Here is a 19,395-nt window from a genome sequence, read left to right on the forward strand (position 1 = left end):
ACATGAGTAGAAAAACAAGATGAAGAGCAAACAAGGAAAGCAAATGAGAAGACAAAAAAAGGGGGGTTGCAGTTAAGTGTTGGACCACTGTGGAATACTGACCAACATCTTAATTGTGTTCCAGGTGTGGAAATGACGCAAATTGTGCGCATGGTGCGAGGATTAGGATCATCTCCCACCTCCTCCATCAGGTGCATAATACAAGTCATCATTCAAAAGAATGTTATTCAAACCACACTGACCCATGAAAGCAACAACAGAGCATAACTTAGCGACCGGGTCGGTAATGGGGTCAGTCTGAGGGTCAGCCATAGCTAGTACTGCTCCCCTTATAAACACCTTCCTGTCCAGTGTGAGGTAAAGCTTGACCTTGTCCTTGTATTTATGCCTCTTTAGATATGCCGATGGTTTTTACACCGCTAAATTGTTTACGAGCTCCAGTCTTTCTCCCGGGGGGGGGGGGGTGCACTGCCTCCTCTCAATATCCATATGAAATCACTCAATAAGATGCTGATGGATGGGGCTTGCTGACACTCCTTTCCTTTCCTTCGTACCGCTTCATTTTTATTCATCCAGGGATTGGGTGTTTACCATAATATGGTTGCCATTCCCATTGCATTTCTTGGTTAATGTGGCACCCCCGGAAAAGAACCTGACTACATGCAGCAGTTAGTGCCCTGCACATCTCAGCATGCGATGATCAGAAAATCAATGAGAATCATTCATCACCGGTGTGGAGTGGCAGTCAGATACAGGGGGCTTCCATGTCAGAAATGAATTACATATAAATAATGATTCAATATTGGCCGAAAACCTCCATAACACTTGCCTGGGTAGCTGCAGACTAACTAGGTTAGCACAATTCCATTCAGACATTTTCACATTGCAAAGTTATTGACCTTTCCAAAATGTAGTAAAAGATAAAGAGATGAAGGTTTTTATTCACTGGTTCAGACCTAAGCAGCACGTTAAAAGACGTTAGGTGGTCTGTAATGAGGGTTGCCTGCATCACTGCTGTAGAACCAATTAGCTTAAAAGGGGTCTTGTATAGGATGGATAACTATGGGTGTGTGTGTGTGTGTGTGTGTTAGTCAACTGGAAGGAGTTTCCTGTGTGTGTGTGTGTGTGTGTGTGTGTGTGTGTCAGTTTCATCATATGTGGTCCACAGCGTTATAATGTTATGTCAGCACAAATATATTGCATGGATTTATGCACTCACATGCAAATACACAGCCTTTCTCTCACTCTGTTTTTTAGGTCACTCTTAGTGGGATAAGCCAAGGCTGGTTAAACCCCCCCAGTGCAAAATGTGTGATAAATACACAGCGGTAAGTATAACAATGTTGATTTAAAAAAAAAAATATTTCTATTAGCAATGTTCCAAAATGTTTACATTTCATTCTTGTCTCTACCCAAAACACTAAAGATGTTAGAGTCGATTTCATACTGCAAAATAGTGCCTTTGGTTCCCGTTGCTTTAACATTGGTTCAAGGCAAAAACTGTGATGGACCCACGGACCTTGGCAAGTACACCCATACTACAAAATATATCATAAATTATCATAACAGAGTAGCCAGGGAAGAAAGCCAAGAGAGATGATCACTGAGGATGTTCCTTGCTGCCGGCCTCATTACCCTTGTCCTGCTTGATTGGCCTGATCAGCTATACCTGTGATGCACTCTCCAGGTGTGGTACCACTGTGGAAAAAAAACAAACAAACCCAGACTTGTACACTCAAAAAGTCTGTGGCTGTATTCAAAACCTCATACTAACTACTACATACTTCCATGCCCATACTATATACACTCCATACTGCATACCCAATGCATCAGACAGTACGCACAGCGTATTACATGATAAGCCACAAGGCATTGCACTCCTACCCAAGCTGAAAGCGACAGGCTGAAGCTGATTCCACTTTAGCGCTAAACTATTTAAATACATAACTTTATTGGTAATGGTAATGGTTTTATTTCATTTGAACATGCATCCGATTACAATTGAATGCATCACATAATCAGTTCCCAGTTCCACATGTCCAAAAGGAGTAGGAAGAAGCAAAGCTTATTAAATCCTACCCCTCCATCTGGTACTTTTACAATCAGTAACTGTTACATTTGTTCACTTCCTGCTTTACTAATATAGTTTAAGTTTTTTGAAATTATTATTATTTTTTTTTAATCACATACCGAAGTAGGAGGTGATATGAGCATCCAATGCCATAATGGGTACCATAGTGCGTGTCAATATAGTGATATATATAGCACATCATGACTGGTTCAAGACTCTTCATCCTTGTATTTAGCAAACATCAACTGCTTTCTTGAATTGGCTCATCGTTGTGCATTGTTTGATTTCCTTACTCAATCCATTCCATAGTTTGATTCCATATACTGAAATGCTATGGCTAGCATAACGTAGTCCTAGCATAGAAGTGTTTCAAATGTACTTCTTCCCTGAGATCATATTTCTCCTCTCTTGTAGACAAGTATTGGATGACATTTTTAGGTAGTTTGGTTGTTTTTAGCCTTATGCATTATTTTAGCTGTTTGAAGATGAACTATATCAGCAAGTTGAAGTATTTGTGATTTTAGAAATAAGGAGTTAGTATGTTCTCTGTCGGCGGCATTATGAATTATCCTTACTACCCTTTTTTGCAGTACATTTAGCGAGTGAAGATTGCTTTTATAGTTATTAGCCCATATATCCACACAATAAGTAATATATGGTAGAACCAGAGAGCAATAAAGAGTGTGGAGTGATTTCTGATTGAGAACAAATTTAGTTTTGTTCAATATTGAAATATTTCTGGCCACCTTATGTTGTATATTTGTAATATGAGTTTCCAGCTCATATTTTCATCTATTGTGATCCCCAGAAATGTACATATTTTCCTTCACTTTATTTTCCTTTATTAAGATATTTATTAAATGTCCGTTTAGATCCCGAGTGTGACATTTATTTGGCCAAATACCAACCGTTTACAATTTTGTTCCGACGAATTCGGCAAAATTTAAGCTAGCCAAAGTGAGCAACGCACTTATGGTTATTTTCACCTCCTAAGTTTTCTCATACAAAAAACCTAGTGATACGTAAATCACTGCCTTTACTTTGAAAACACGAAGCAAACCAACTCGCAATATAACCTGCTTGACACCGCCGTTTGGTCCATCCTGCTGCTCAGTGTTCAGCCGTTTTTTTTTTTTTTTACTACTCAACATTTCTGGCGAATGCAGTATGCATCCGGGAACTTCTGGCATACTTAAAAACCACATACTACCAGTGTAGACACACTGCATAATCAAAGAGTTAGTATGAGTAGTAGCTAAGTTTGCGGTTTCGAACACAGCCTGTATCTTTGATGAACAGCCTTAGAAGGCAGACGGTACCGCTAACTGCTCCTCATACACGAGTATTCATGCTTTGGTACTGTAACATCAGTGTCCGTGGGCAAGCGGCCGGCTGAAGCACCCGACAGATATGAGCAGCCGTGAGCGGTGAGCAGATAAGATGGCTGAGAGGCAGATCGAGAGACTGATGTGGAGCCGGACAGAAATGTAGTCAGTCAGTCAGAAGGGGAAGCAAACAGACAAGTGATGACTCTTTAGATTAGATGACATTCAAAGTGAACCTAGCGGAGGTCCAACCATCCTTAAAAGGACCCGTCTCAACTAGTGGTACTTCTGTACAGCAGAAGTGACAGGAAGTAAGCAGTAAAAATAGTGCAGAGACAATCAACGTAAGAAGGGGATGGAGGAAAAAAAGGATGTGTTTTGGGAATGTCAAGAGTTCTTTCTTTTTGTTATCTACTTCCATGACACAGTATGAGCAGTTGCCTGAGGTTCTATTAGGAATCCTGACCAAAAGCCAAGACGGACCATTGGGAATTAGGCTTCCTGGTATCTGTTACGCCTGAACAAATCAATTTATTTACATTAATTACGACAGACTGACGCGTAAATTCCTTTTTATAAGGTGACATTTCACTTCTATTCTCCATATGTTTTTCCCTAGGGGAAACTAAAACTAAATCCTACCCACAAAGTCTTTTTCTTGATATCTTTTGAAATGTATTAGCCAATGTAATTATGTCAGACTGCTTGATTTGTACTTTCCGTTCTTAATATCTTTAATATTCGTAATTTTCAACATAACAACTCAAGAGCCAGGATAATATTTGGCATGTGTGAGTCTTGAATGAGTCAAATCATACCTAAATTAGTTCATTTACTCAAAACTTAAAGCACAAAAAAAAGAGGACACTGTAGTGGTAGGTTACTCGGACATAATTCACCCTGGAACTATCGATAGGGGAGGTGTTGCCACCCGGAGGGGTGGGCGCGAGGGACTGGGGTTTTCCGTTTCCTGTTGTGGTTGAGAGACGGGGCTTTCATGTCTTTCATGTCTTACGTAGCAAAGAGTGCAAGTTAAAGCTGGGATAGGTTCCAGCACCCCCGCAACCCTCGTGAGGAAAAAGCGGTAGAAAATGAATGAATAAAGTTTTCTCCCAAATTCGACACTCCGCCTCAGAGTCCAGTTCTTCGGCGCTTCAACACTATTTTAAACACTGTCTTTCACCAGCCTGTTTGGCTGTAAAATTAACTTTATTGATAGCAACATTTGTAACATATGGTCATTAAATGACTTTCACTGACTCATTGAAGATATAAGCTTCACAGATTCGCTGGGGTTGAACAAGACCCAAATTATACTGACTCATGGCTACTCGACAACGACCCAAGTTTCATTGACTCACGGATTTCGATTGATGATTTGAGGTTCACTGACTCACCGGTGCGCGACAAAGACTTGACTTTCACTGACTCATGGCTGCTCTATGAAGGCTCGAGTTTCACTGAGACAAGAGTGCTCGACAAAGACCCAAGTTTCACTGACTCACAGGTTTTGATTGAAGATTTGACTCACCAGTGCTCAACAATGACTTGACTTGCACTGACTCATAGCTGCTTTATGAAGGCTCGAGTTTCACTGACACAAGGATTTCTGAGGCAGACTCATTCCTTGACTCACGGGTATTCAAGAAAGACTTGAGTTTCACCGATTCAAGGCTACTCTACGAATACGTGAGTTTTACTGACACATGGTAGAATTTCACTAACTCACAGGTATTTATTGAAGACTCTAGTTTCACTGACTCACAAGATCTTGGCTAAGACTCGAGCGCTGCTTGATGAAGACTTGAGTTTCACCGATTCACGGCTACTCTACAAATGTTCGAGTTTTACTGACACACAGTAAAATTTCACTAACTCACAGGTATTTATTGAAGACTCCAGTTTAACTGACTCACAAGTTCTTGGATAAGACTCGACCGGTACTCGATGAAGACTTGAGTTTCACTTTCATCATAATAGATGAAAATATGAGCTGGAAACCTCATATTACAAATATACAACATAAGGTGGCCAGAAATATTTCAGTATTGAACAAAGGGAAATTTGTTGTCAATCAGAAATCACTCCACACTCTTTATTGCTCTCTGGTTCTACCATATCTTACTTATTGTGTGGAAATATGGGCTAATAACTATAAAAGCAATCTTCACTCGCTAAATGTACTACAAAAAAGGTCAGTAAGGATAATTCATAATGCCGTCGACAGAGAACATACTAAGTCTTTATTTCTAAAATCAAAAATACTTCAACTTGCTGATATAGTTAATCTACAGCTAAAATAATGCATAAGGCTAAAAACAACCAATTACCTTAAAAATGTCATCCAATACTTAAGAGAGGAGAAATATGATCGCAGGGAAGAAGTACATTTGAAACACTTCTATGCTAGGGCTACGTTATGCTAGCCATAGCATTTCAGTATGTGGAATCAAACTATGGACTGGATTGAGTAAGGAAATCAAACAATGCACAACGATGAGCCAATTCAAGAAACAATACAAGCAGTTGATGTTTGCTAAATACAAGGATGAAGAGTCTTGAACCAGTCATGATGTGCTATATATATCACTATATTGACACGCACTATGGTACCCATTATGGCATTGGATGCTCATATCACCTCCTACTTTGGTATGAGGTGCATTATTTAAAAAAAAACACAAAAAAAAACATAAACTGTATAATGGAAAACAGGAAGTGAACAAATGTAACAGTTACTGATTGTAAAAGTACCAGATGGAGGGGTAGGATTTAATAAGCTTCGCTTCTTCCTACTCCTTTTGGACATGTGGAACTGTGAACTGATTATGGGATGCACTCAATTGTAATCTGATGCATGTCCAAATGAAATTAAACCATTACCATCAGGGCTCGACATTAAAAACAAAAATGACTTGCCCATGGGGAATCCTTAAGGTGAGAACTACTTGCCCGAACTTGCCCCATGTAAAATGAAAAGACTGCCATAATGATATCATATATCAATATATATAATAGATAATAGTACTGATGCATTGTATTTGGAGGAATGTCTGAAAATTTGTGGAGATGTATGTTAACATGGCAAGCCATGCTACCTTACACATGGTAGTAAGCAGTGATATTTATAAGTTGTGCACCACAATGAAACATTTGACACATTTGTGTACTAGTAAAGTGTTTTTAATCCAGAAAAAAATGCTCAATGGTCAAACAATAATTTGTGAAGCAAAGGTGAGAAAAATACACAGAGAAATTGAACCGCTAGATTTTGTAGCTTGTGCAAAATCAGCACTTGGTATTGGATCTAATGGGTGGTGTTTCATTGTGACCACTTCAAATTGTCACAGCAATGTGATTCACTCACCTGTGCCATCATTTGATTTGCTGCCGCTAATAAAATACTTGTTTAGGAGGCACTGGTTCATCACTTTTTGCTGTTTTCCTTCAGAAGTTGTTGAAGAATTAGACGATGTTTGCAGGGACACCATGATAGATGTTTTCCTAGTAAAACGATCGCTGATTGGTTGATCGCGAACAAGAACGGGTGTGGGTAAAACGCGGATTGTGGATTACGGACCGCGGTCTAAATACACGATTCTGATTGGTCCATTTCAAGATTTGCAAGGATTGCTTTGCAAATTACCACCAGAATTACGCAGTCGTGTTTTACCAACACCCAACAAGAACCGCTTTAAAAAAAAACTCTTGGTAGTATGACATGCCAAAGTGCACTTGCCCGACTGGAATATTAATGATTGGATTTACTTGCCCGAATTTTGTTTTAACTTGCCCCGGGCCATCGGTACAACGTTATTGTCGAGCCCTGACCATAACCATTACCATTACTCACTGGTACTGGACAAAGACTCAAGTTGAACTGACTCTCGGGTATTCAACAAATATTCGAGTTTCACTGATTCACAGGTACACAACAAAGATCCGAGTTTCACTGACAGATGCTCAACGAAAACAAACTTTTCACTGACTCACAGGTGCTCAATGATCGGGTACTGAACTTGTTGCGCATGGAAGATCGGGTTAAGACAAATTCCTGTCATTGGGTTTAAGGAGTAATGAGATTTTACCCATCAAAGAGTCTCAATATTTCCTTCATTCGCTCTTCCACACACACACACACACACACACACACACACACACACACACACACACACACAGACACACACTTTGAATGGACTATCTATATCAGCCAAGTAAAGCAAAACACGAACATGTTGAAAAGATTTCCAATGGATCCTCTAAGATAAAATTAATTAATTCATGAAATTAATTCATTTTGGAGTGCTGGTTAGTCCACCGATTGGTTCAGAATTTCAGCAACAATTTTTACCTCAGGAAGAATAAAATACAAATAATCCCCCAAAAAAGATTGGCTCGCAGACCTCACAGGGAGGAGACCCGAGGTCAATCCCACCCTTGGCCATCTCTGTGTGGAGTTTGCATGTTCTCCCCGTGCATGTGTGGGTTTTCTCCTCCCACATTCCAAAAACATGCTAGGTTAATTGGCGACTCCAAATTGTGAATGTGAGTGTGAATGGTTGTTTGTCTATATGTGCCTTGTGATTGGCTGGCCACCAGTCCAGGGTGTCCTCTCGCCCGAAGACAGCTAGGATAGGCTCCAGCACCCCAGCGACCCTCGTGAGGATAAACGGCAGAAAATGAATGAATGAATGAATAATCCAACAAAAAAAAGTAAACCATTGTTAACAGTGAATCATAAAATGATGCAATGAGACAAAGTTCCATCTCATTTTTAAATTCACAGGGTTCATAGTAATATGAGTGTAAAAAGGTAGACTTTGTTAAAAAGTGGCAGTGGGTATGACTGCTGTGTGCGTGAAGGTGTGTATTTACACAAACTCCTGCTATCTTAGACGTCGTGGTTTCAACCACAAACCCAAGCGGTGCGCTTTTGTGTTAATGTTGCTGCTGTTGTATATTTGTTTCACCGTGCCTTTTGGGGCAGAGGTCTGCTCAGAGGCCACAATGGCTTAAGTTACCCAGAAACTATGACCTCCTCAGTACAGTCTCAAAAGGCTCATTAAATCCACTGGCATTACATGCAGCTGGCAGAGCTGACAGGTTGGAAACTAATGAGGGGGGTCACGACCTTGTCGCAGCAATGTGAGAACTTCAGCTTCAGAATTGCAGCACCTGTGGGAACGCGATAGGGACTGCGGGGACCGTCTGTCATGTGTGTATCATATCCTCTCTGGTATGCTCAAGTCTGGCAGGTGAAAAGAAGGACTCAAACCTCCACGGAACATAACACAGGAGCTGGAAATGAAAGGAAGTGCGAGATAGAGGGCAATTATAAAGACATCACTTTGCTTTTGTACGCAATGTGCATGAAATAGCAGTGAGCGGAATCAGAATGCACGACAGTCGTACAGTAGAATGACTACCCTGGATCAGCCATTTCTCCCGTGAAGATATGAGGTCAGCTTTAGAAAACTGCTGCAGTCACATATTTTCATTCATTCATTTTCTACCGCTTATCCTCACGAGGGACGCGGGGGTGCTGGAGCCTATCCCAATTAATTCCATGGTTCCTTGCTTAGTGTCATTAATCCATTCCAGAAGTTCTGTACTATCATTGAATCAAAACAGTAGGAATCTAAGTAATCTGTCCCTGAAAGTAAAAATGCTAACACAAAACACATTGTATAGTTTTCCAATGATAGTTTTACATGCAGAACCATAACTACTTGTTTTGTGTCAACCACGGGTCATGTAATGTAGCCGACTTCCGGTTCCGGTTGCCATTTTGTTAGCTGGCTAATGGAATGCTAATAAAGAAGGATGTGATTAAAAAGTACATTAAGAACAGAGTTGTATTAACAAGAAGCCACATTTCAGGCTAATCGTAGAATACACGCAAACCGAGGCAAAATTGTGGCACACATTTTCAACATTTACCAAAAAACATGCTAACTCAGGTGGGACGCTAATGGAGGTTCTACTGTATTAGCAAGCTAATAGGCTGCTAAAGACGATTTGTATTAAAAATACATTCCAAATACAGCAGTGTGTTCATAATATGACTTGACACACACCCATATTTATTAATTTGTTCATTTTCTACCACTTATCTTCAAGATGGCGGGGATGCTGGAGCCAATCACAGGGCACATATAGACAAGCAACCATTCACACTCACATTCATACCTATGGACAATTTGGAGTCGCCAATTAACCTAGCATGTTTTTGGAATGTGGACCCGGAGAAAACCCACGCATGCACGGGGAGAACATGCAAACTCCAAACTCCAAGCTGTGTGCCTGCGCGCTAACCACTTTACTGCCGTGCAGCCGTCACATATTTTATTTTTTAAAAATGCAACCAATTTTGAAACCTTGTTTGTGTGAGATCACAGAAAACAAGTTCTATCAGCCTGTAAAAAATAATTACAAATAAAAATAATCCGACTGTAAGTTCCTTTGGGGAAACAAGTAGCCCAGACCATGTTGCCCCGTTGCTTCATCAGCAGAAATGTTCAAATTTGAAATGGCAAAAGTGACTTTTTGCTCCCCTCTTGAGCTTTTGCATTGCTGTCTTGGGCCGAGTGAGATGTCACTTTGATGACAACCACCATGTGACATTAGTACTGTGTCAAAAGACCGAAACCTCTCCCCACTTGCTGGAATAAGAAGATGACCTCCCCATCTACAGTCGGCATTTCCATTGATTGTAAAGACACAATTCAGCCTTACAATGGAATGGACATCTTGCCATTTATTCAGCATGTAGGAGGATTTAGTAGGGAAATAAATGTTCATGTTTTCCGACATAATAAGGTAGACTTAGTTGTTTTATCTTTGGTATCCTTGACCTCCTTCTTCAATTCTATTCCACTTTTCCTTACTTCCTAAGATCCTTATCACCCACAAGTCCTCTTCGGTAAGATATATCATTCATCCTCACTTTTAACCTCCTGGCTTTTCATTTTCTCACTTGTCCTAAATCCCATTTGGTGTTATCTAGAAAGTTTGAGTGTTGTTACCATCTTGTCCGAGCAGGGATTCTCATGTCCTAAAGGAGCATAAAACACTTACAGCCTTAGTGAGACAAAATATGGTATATGTCTCCATGCACTTATTGCACACACGTACAATAAATCATAGGATTTCACAGGTTTTGGAGTTTACATCAAATCAGCAAATGTTGCAGCAATCCTTACAAAGCAAACATGAGCAAAAACCGTGCCATAAAAGTTACACGCAAACACTTCATAGTTAACAGTGAATTTCTCTGCATCTTGATTTGTGTATTTGAACGACTGCCAAGTTGGCCCGCGCACTAAATTGGATTTCAAATTGTCACAGACGGTCCCAATCACATGGCCTTATCCATGACGGTGCAGATATTCTCTCTCAGCATTCCCGGGCTGAGTCACAATCTCCACTAATGGAATGGTTTAATCTGTTTCAAGAGCCACCTTAAAGATCCATTACGCATTTTCTTTCAGTATTAAAGTAAATCTAATGACATCCTGTATGGTGCTGATGGTAAACGCAGAGGAGTCACCTTGCACTCATCACCTCCATGTGGTTTCCAGCACCTGGACTGGTCGCCAGCCAATTGCAGGGCAATTTGGACTCACGGCCGGCTAGCAATATACCGTATTTTCCGGACTATAAGTTGCACTTTTTTTCATAGGTTGGCTGTTCCTGCGACTTATACTCCAGAGCGACTTATAAATGAAAAAAAAACTGTTTATGTTACATGAACACTGGACACCTTTTCTGTTCATTTCTGTTTATTTTTTGTGTAGCTGAATAACCATTGTGTTAGCATATCTTACATCTATTCAGCCTGTTCTCTATTATTTTATTGTTAGAACTTGCCTTCCTAGAGGACGTAATGTCTGTTTTGGTCAAGTAGTTTGTAAAATAAATTACCCGCAATAATTGCGACTTATGTATGTTTTTTTTTCTACCTAATTATGCATTTTTGGCCTGTGCGACTTGTACTCTGGAACGACTTATAGTCCAGAAGATACGGTATCTAAACAATGTGAGGAAGTGGGCGTTTTGGTAAATGTATCTATCTATAATTATTTATAATATAATATAATATAATATAAAATTCTATAATTTATCTACCTAAATAGATCTATAATTTAGCATTTCAAGTAAATTAGAAAAAAGGCTACCATGCTAACAGTTAGCATGCCAACACCGAGCAAGACAGCACTCTGTGCCAAACGCGCAAAGGCAGTTCTATAGTGTCCCTACATCATACCATGTCTTTTTTTAGATTTAGACATGATAAAATTAGCTAACATGCTAACAGTTAGCATGCCAGCACCTAGCAAGATAGCACCCTGTGCCAAATGTGCCAAGGCAGTTCTATAGTGATCATCATGCCATAGAACCAACACTCTTCGCTGTTGAGACAGATGGACAGCATAAACACGCTTGTCATCCAGTTTGTTTGGTAGACACGGAGGAAGAAAATAAACATGCATACACGTGTCAGTATATACAGACCGGCAAAATTAGAAAATATTTTTTTATCGTGCAGTTAATTTATTGATTGTCGCTGTTTGAACGTTATACGATATTCACATTACACACAAGCACTGTTACCATTTTCAATAATGCCAAAGTAGGGCACACATGCGGAATTTGAGCACACATCTCACAAGCCATAACTTGTATGAGTAGTTAATGTCTATGTAAACATAACTTAACTATAACTATAAACTTACGCACCAGGAAACAAGCGCTCTTATCTGTCTTATGTGTAATACTATATAAGTGGATAAAATGAATAGGTACAAGTGAATCATGCCTTCTGTAGAAAAGCCAAATCCCGAATTAAAAATCCCCCATTTGAGCTTTTAGTATGCCGAACACATTGTGGATCACTATCCAACTGCTTTGGCAGCCTCACTCCCTCCCTCACACCCAGCCTTTGATGCCAGCTGAGTGGGAGAAGGAGATGGGACATGAAGACATGGGGGGGGGGGATGGATCAATGCAGATGTTAAGTGTGAAGTACAGTCGACATGAGGTGTAGAAAGTATTTCATAAGTTTTCTTCCTGCTGGTCCACATGGATGAAAAAATAGTTGAAAGCTAGAATTGGTGCATTACTTTGCAGATGAGAGGTGCAAACAGTGATTCATTGCCGTGCAGCTTTTGGCCTTTGGAGGTGCTTTGGCTTTTATCTTATATCAACTTGAAAGTGCTATTGTTGCACAAGGGGAAGCGAATATTTCATGCTTGAACGAAGTGACAGAAATGTGACTTTTTTCACTTGATTTCAGGAAAGAATTAAATTTGGCTCCACTAGAATAAACAGGGATTATCTCCGTCATCTTCATGCTGTATGCTGTAATCAATTTGAAGCAATATTAAACAATAAAATAGGGATATTCCACTATTAGTGAGCAATGTTGGGATAAAAATACGATTTTGGAGGTTTCACCTTGGGATTGTAATAGAAGTACTGGTTATATGACTGAAGTCAATGCAACCCGGACTTCCTTATATGGGCATGCCCGGATTAGAGCAAACTGCAATTATCAATCAACTACAATTAATCAGTGTCCTAACTGTGTTTATTTTGTGTAGATAATTGGACCAAAAGAGCTCGGCAGATGTCCAGAAGTCATCTGGAGCGCCTGTGAGTGTGTACCCGGACGGAGGCTGGGGCTGCTGGAGTCAATTAAACAGAAATCCATAGAAACACTGCAGAAAGAGGTGCAGAATATGGAAGCTCTAGAAAGTTTTCTGTGTGGGTTATCGTGTGTAGCTACTCTACAGGAGTCCACGACTCACTAACAAAGGGCCGAAAATGGGCATAGTTGGTCCGCTTTAATGTTATATCACCTCGTACTTCAGTATGTGACAAAAAAAATAATAATAAAAATAATAATAATAATAATAATAATAATAAAATACAATGAAATAAAATAACAAATAAATAAAATCAAGTAAAAAATGTAAAAACTTAAATTAGGAAAGCAGGAAGTGAACAAATGTAACAGTTACTGATTGTAAAAGTACCAGATGGAGGGGTAGGATTTAATAAGCTTTGCTTCTTCCTACTCCTTTTGGACATGTGGAACTGGGAACTGATCATGTGATGCACTCAATTGTAACCTGATGCATGGTCAAATGAAATTAAACCATTACCATAAAACAGGATCGTTTTTCATGTATTCAAAAGCAGCGTGAAATTGATTCACAGATTACCCATCTGGATTACGACAGAGTAAATGACGAACTTGTTAAATGCACCGCGTAACATGGTGCGTGTCACAAAATGTCAGACGTAGTCTTTCACCATCTTATGTCGGCCTCAGGCTCTCCTACTTCCCACTCAGACTGTCCGCCACAGGATGGCAATTACAACTGTGTCGACATGCTCGCTCTGTAGTCTTTGCCAGGTTTTTTTCTGTTCTTGAGCATCTGTCTCTCACTCCCCCCTTGTCTCCCGCTATCAGTAGCGTTTCTGTCCTGCTCTATTTCCATCTACACCTCGACCTTCCTCTGTCTATCACCGCCGGATCCGTGCCTGAATCGACCTTCCTTTCAGGTTGGTCTGCCGTGTACTTTATCCTCAGTTGCTGTACACTTCCCCTCCTGTGAGTCCATTCTCAGACTGTAGAAGCCAAGCCGGGCTTGAAACCAGCTGCTCGGCTTCTACAGTCTGTGTGTGGTCTGTTTGGATTCCTTTTCACCATTTTTTCATCAAGAGCTGTGCTCTCGTCTCGCAGACACTCTCGGGAGGTCTGATTGCCAGGGCCAGCAGGATAGTCCAGTTGTACAGCTAGCTTTATGATGTGGAAACAGCCTAATTTCACACTATCATGTGAGGTTATGTTGGGATAATCCACAGATCCGTGCGGAATGTGTGCCACCGCTGTGTGTATGTGCTGTAATAAAGAGCCAAGTTAATTGGCAACATTCTGTTCATTGTCTGTCCTTATTGGGCAGTTCTATAAATGTGGTTGACAGTTAGATTTACAATAATTATTACAATAATTTAAGCCACAAATCATAGGCGAGGTGGCAGTAAGCCGTTGTGGCGAGCTCGAATGAGACAAGCCGAAAACATCATGTAACAAATACTACAGTTTTGCTAGTATTTGGACAATGTTTTTCTTATGTCGTCCCTTGTTATATTGTGCTTTGTATATTGCTCCCTCAGTATATCATGGTTTTACAAGAATAACTTTGTTATAATAACTTTGTGTTTGGTTGATTATGGGCTAGTATTAGTCAAAATATACTGAAAGACAAGTTATATCTACAAAGTAAAAAAAGGTTCTCCTCTCATTCTGTGTGGAAGTGGTAAGATTTTGCCTTATTTGTCCTTGTCCGTTTGAGATGCAAACAAAGAATAACAGGAGTGTAAAAGTAACTTTAGGGGTGTTATTTAATGTATACAGGGCTCTAATAATGTTAAATACCATATTTAGAACGTGATCGATATTGGGTATGAGTATTGGGTATTGAGTATGGAATTTATTAAAAACAGTGATTAAATGAACTTAATATAATACTAAATTATACCAACACTTTTGCAAAAGTCAATTGAGCATAGCAATAATTTAGCATCCATTAATTTTGTAATAATAAACGCACCAGTGGTTTTCCCAGTATCTCAACTCTGCGGGTCAGTCACCGACTGCGGCGACAGATTCCTGTATGCACGCTGCACAGTTACAATGCAGCATCCAGAAATGGAAGATTAACAGACCCCACTGGGCGCCTCTTCAATTTAAAATGTGTGGCTGTTTCCCGTCATGGAGGGATTAGGGCTGGACCTTGCTCAACGCTAGAGCGGGCACTGCTCATGCACACTGCATGTCAAAGGAGATGCCAGTTGCTGATCTGATTGGCTGCGAGCGATGTATGCAATCCTCTTCATTATATTACATGGATCATGTGATCATTTAGATCACAGCAAGGAGAAATTCACATAAGCACATCAAATACATGTTTAAGTCATCTCCATCTCTTGGGTTATGTCTATCATTAGAATTATTTATCGTTATAAATCATCATTAAATCATTTATGTTGCAGAGTTGACATTTTATTCAATTCTATCTTCTTCCTGTCCGTCATGTAATGACTTGGAAAATATTTACCCTAAGGCCAACCTTCATTTCCAACCTCTGGTACAGTCCAAACTGCTGACAGGGATCAGTGCACAGTGTTAGCTTTCAATGCTAAACTGACTTTAGGTAAGAGAAAGAGCCTTTTTGTTTATTTAATGCTGTTTGTGGCGTGAAGAAAGTCGAACACACACACAAAGGGTGCTGTTGAGAGACAAAAAACTAAAACAACAAACGACAAGATGTGTCGTCTTGCAGGGGAGAAAACACAAAGCAGTTTGGAGAACAAAGCGGCTGAAATGATGAGAACTACAAAACAAAACAAGGTAATGGGATACAATATGATTGCACACAGGTGGAAAGCAAAGCAGGAAGAAGGAAGCTGATTGGCTGGAAGTAACCTGACAGGAAAACAGATTGACTAAAGAATTAAAACAGGAAAACAATATGAGGAAAAAAACCTTCTCAGTTCCAGAACCTAAGCACTGTTATTTATCAGCACCTGCGCTGCCACTCCTGCTACAGAGTGAGCGATGTGCAGCTTGCCACTTGAAATGATGGCAAAATAAGGAGACGTCAATAGCGGGCAACTGCAGAGAAATGCTTTTTCATTGCTGGCTGTCGTAAGAGAAGTGTTCGCTCATGCATCTCGACTACCTCGCGGTGCGCCAGCGCCGTAAACACACACAATCAGATGGTGCATTCTCCGGTTAGCGTAGGGGTGGGCAAATATTTTGACTCGTGAGCCGCATTGAGTTAACTAAATTGTCCGGGGGGGGCCAGAACATATATTTAACACACACACACTATTTTATGCTTGTAATTTCCCTTGAATTATTTGTCTAATTTTATCTGTAAAAGTGTTATACTATCAGCTATATGCTCTCATGTCCCTTTTTTCAGGAGCACTTTAAGACCACATCAAACTATGGAATTTCATTTTACAGTTTTCTTGTTTTTTTTTTTTTTACTAAATAAGACATCGGACTCGCAAGTCATGTTGCCAGTTTGTATGTTAAAAGTTGAAGTGTCCCCGGGGCCATGGTTTGCCCACCCCTGGGTTAGCGTATGCATTAAATGCAGTTACAGTCATCCCACTGATAGACAGAATACGGAATACTGATGTTGTTCCACATTAGCATGACCAACAAAGCAACATTTCAGTGATAGAAATGTATCAGTGGCGGTCTTATTGTCTTATTTTGCAGTGATGACATTTTGGGGATTTTCCGTTTTGAGTCCCTTTGCTTTTGTCCTATTTTTGGTGATCACTGATATTCGCCAACTATAAAGGCATCGAAGGCATGGGAATATGAATTATTGAGAATTTAACTTGGAACCGGGCTTTTGTAAAGTTTATAAGATTTGAAATATGTCTGTTATAAAAACCGACATCATAAATGTCAAGATGAAATAAGTTTAGCTGTGAAAGTTCAATAATAAGATCGCTTTAATCAAATGAAGACTGTCTGAGACTATACCGTACGTACATCAACCCAACCTGTTCCGGCTGGATGCCTTCGTTCGCACTGAAGGTCGATTCCGATTTATTTTGTTCATGTGTGACCTGTCTTTGACTGTTGCCTTGTCAGCCTAAACCATGGGTGGCCGAACTTTTTGAATCCGAGGCCACATTGGGTAAAAGAAAAAAAAATCGTCCGTCTATATATAGGTGGTAAAAAATGACGCAGAAAGACCGCAGTGTCGTGGGCAGAGGCAGGTTCGAAAAGACCGAAAGCAAATTGGTGAGCCTTTTGGTTGCAGTGGAGATATCTACTCCAAGATATCTGCAAATAGCATGGTGTCATGCTACATGTGATAGCTTTGGACTTTGGGTTGTTTTTATCTGGGTTTCTCTCATTTTAGTTCCTGTTTGGCTCTTATTTTGGTGTTCCTATTTCCTGCTGTACACCTTATAGCAGTGGTGAGCAAACTACGGCCCGGGGCCACATCTGGCCCACCAAGTGTTTGAATACGGCCCGCCCGTTCTTTCCAAAGTATTTCATTTAAACTCAACATACAACCTAGCATCATGGCTTGAGCCAACCTTTTGATGGTTTTATCAATTTCGTTATATGATGTGGTCTGTTGTTTACAAAGCACTCCTGAAAAAAGGGACACGAGCATAATATTATTATTAATAATAATAATAATAATAATAATAATAATAATAATAATAATAATAATAATAATAATAATAATAATAATAATAATAATAATAATAATAAATATTTAAATATAAAATAATAAATAATAATCACAGATTGCATGACACTTTTACAGATACAATGGTAGACTGTTATGTGTAAAATATATAGTCAATTTTGTTAAATCAATGCGGCCTGCGAGTCAAAACGTTTGCTCACCCCTGCCTTATAGTGAGCACCTTTTCCTTCTGGAGCTCACCTGGTGCTGATGAGTAATTGTGGACTATTTAGTTCAGCTGGGCGCTGTTACCTGGTTCATGCTTGCTGCATGTTGGTTACCTTCTTTTGGATTTTACTCCACGGACCTGGGGCGGGCTTGCTTCCCTTTTTTTCTGCCCCGCTACATTCAGGAAATAATATTTTCTTTACTTGCAATTGGGTCCCATCTGATGCCACAACACCGCCATGCCACGCCGCGACGCATGGAAGCAGGGTCAAATTGGCAGCAAACGCCATATTGGAGAAGGACACACGGCGGAGGAGGTGAAAAAGAAATTGTTTGACCTCAAATCCAACACCCTCCGCCCCCTCCACAAATCTTTGTTTGGTCAAAATTTCCAAAATCCTTGCATTCTGACCTCGCCTTTCAATCCAGCCTAAAAGCAAAACGTGGCATTGATTTGATCTGAACCTTCAATTCTTTACCATGTCTTTAATAAGTATCTTAAAAGCCACTTCAGCTTTGACTGATGCTGTTTCTTTGTGTCTTTGACGATGTGCAAAGCAGGTCGTGTGGAAGTGATGCTGTCAAACTCATTTCTCAGTGGCAACTAACTGTACAGGAATCTCCACTGTTTTTTTTTAAGGATTCTTTTCAAAAAATGACAAACAGCGTTTCATTTATTTATACAGACATTTTTACAACAGCATCATTTTTATTTTTTTTTTAAACACAGTCGGTATAAATCCATCTCGGTGTGTATGCATGCGTTTTATTGTCGTAATAAAGTTTAGAGTGTTATTGATTTGGAGTCGGTCCTGACTCGCAGCTATCAGCTTCATCACCACGACGACTCGTATCGACCGCATTAATTCTGGCGGACAATAAAATTTAAACTGTTCAACTGATCACCACCACGCCAAGACTCAAAACTGATTGTTCTGCACTATTAGACTGGGGGGTGGCTGAGGTGGAGGGATGGGAGTGGGGCGCGCCATGGGGAACTGTGGGCCAATCAGATGTACTGTAACTACAACACAACAGAGAGTGGGCTTGAAGAAACTGGTAATAAAAGTGCATCCTTTGCACAGATGGGGGCGGGGGGTGACCCCTTATGGTAACCATACAATGCGTGTGCATGAAAGCAGACCAACATATGATGAGAGACACACAGGACATTAACTGTGATGCACGTCTTCATTAGCATTTAGATGAAGGTCATATTAACGGCAAGATAACAGTATCTGTTAGGAGGAACTTTGGAATAAAATTGGACATGTTATGGGGGGTAGAGGGGATTTGAACATATTATGTGCCTTCTTTTAATGGTTCAATTCATATGGAGACGGAGGGCAATGACAAAGGAATAAAAGACAAGGTTGAATTGCAGTTTTTATCCAGAATTCTGTTATGGTCATACGTCCATTTTAGATCACAGGGGAGATAAACTATTCTGTTTGGGACAAACAATTAGAGATTTGTAGTCCAAACGTTTGTCATACATCCAAAAAGTAAATGCCCAGATGTGACTTATTGT

The sequence above is a fragment of the Doryrhamphus excisus genome, chromosome 2, assembly GCF_030265055.1.
Source record: "Doryrhamphus excisus isolate RoL2022-K1 chromosome 2, RoL_Dexc_1.0, whole genome shotgun sequence".
Lineage (NCBI taxonomy): Eukaryota > Metazoa > Chordata > Actinopteri > Syngnathiformes > Syngnathidae > Doryrhamphus > Doryrhamphus excisus.